Genomic DNA, 1790 nt, shown 5'->3' on the forward strand with positions numbered 1-1790 from the left:
TTGAGCTTGATGCCGTTCGCTCGGAGTTTCGCAAAGGTGCGTTCAAGATCGGCGACAAGGTGGTCAGTCCGCTTGGATTTGACTACGATGTCATCGACATAGGCCTCAACGGTTCGCCCGATGAGATCTCCGAAGCAACTAAGCATACAGCGCTGGTACGTTGCCCCAGCGTTCTTCAAACCAAACGGCATTGAAACGTAGCAAAATGATCCGAAGGGTGTGATAAAAGATGTCGCGAGCTGGTCGGACTCTTTCATCGCGATCTGATGGTAGCCTGAGTATGCGTCCAGGAAACAGAGGGTTTCGCACCCCGAGGTGGAATCGACTATTTGGTCTATTCGTGGTAAAGGAAATGGATCCTTTGGACACGCTTTGTTGAGACCAGTATAATCAACACACATTCTCCATTTCCCGCTCTTTTTCCGAACAAGAACAGGATTTGCTAACCACTCTGGGTGGTACACTTCCTTAATGAATCCTGCGGCCAATAGTTTGGCTATCTCCTCGCCGATGGCCCTGCGTTTCTCCTCGTCGAAGCGGCGCAGGCGTTGTTTCACCGGCTTGGATCCTGGGAGGATTTGGAGAGTATGCTCGGCGACCTCCCTCGGGATGCCCGGCATATCCGAGGGTTTCCACGCAAAGATGTCCTTGTTAGCGCGGAGGAAGTCGACGAGCGCGCTTTCCTATGCGGAGGAGAGCGCGGTCCCGATTCGGACTTTTTTACCCTCGGAGCTACTAGGATCCAGAAGGACGTCCCTGGAACCCTCTGCTGATTCGAACGATCCAGACGACTTCTTTGCGTCGGGTGTCCCTTCAATGACCTCCTCCCTCAGGGTGACGAGCTCTTCGGACGCGATGACCGCGGATGCGTGTCCGCAGCATTCGACCTCGCACTCGTAAGCGCGCTGGAAGGAGGTGCCGATGGTGATGACCCCACGGGGGCCCGGCATCTTCAGCTTCAGGTATGTGTAATTGGGTACGGCCATGAACTTCGCGTAACATGGTCGTCCCAGAATGGCGTGGAAAGTCCCCGGGAACCCCACTACATCGAAGGTGAGGGTCTCGGTCCGGTAATTGGATCGATCCCCAAAAGTGACGGGCAGGTCAATCTGCCCGAGTGGCACAGCTTGCCTTCCTGGCACGACGCCATGGAAAGGTGCTCGGACGGGACGGAGGCGCGTTCGGTCGACGCCCATCTCGTCGAGCGTCTTGGCGTACATGATGTTGAGGCCGCTGCCCCCGTCCATCAGTACCTTGGTGAGCCGCTTTGGACCGACGATCGGGTCGACGACAAGCGGATACCTTCCCGGGTGTGGGATGGCATCCGGATGATCGGTCCGGTCGAAGGTTATGGCGGATTCCGACCACCGGAGATATGCTGGCATAGCCGGTCCTGCGGTATAGACCTCTCGACGTGCGACCTTCTGGCGGCGCCTGGAGTCGTAGGCCGTTGATCCTCCGAAGATCATGAGGGCACCGGTCGGTGTCGGGAAGGTGTCGTCCTTCTCTTCCGTGTCGTTAGTGGTGGGAACAGGCTCCTTCCCCTGCTCCTCCTTATTCAGACCCCCGGCCAAATATTTGCGCATAAGGCCGCATTCCTTGTATAGGTGCTTGGCCGGGAAGGCGTGATTTGGGCATGGCCCCTCGAGCATCTTCTCGAAGTGGTTCGGGGTGCCCTCCGCGGGCTTCCGGCCACCTTTGCGGTCGGCAGCGGCCGCGAGTGAGCTGTCGCGCCGTTGCTTCTTATTTTTCCCTTTGGCGGGACGGTTGGAGGCGCCTTCGCTAGCGTC

Source organism: Miscanthus floridulus, unplaced genomic scaffold, assembly GCF_019320115.1.
Source record: "Miscanthus floridulus cultivar M001 unplaced genomic scaffold, ASM1932011v1 os_2282, whole genome shotgun sequence".
NCBI lineage: Eukaryota > Viridiplantae > Streptophyta > Magnoliopsida > Poales > Poaceae > Miscanthus > Miscanthus floridulus.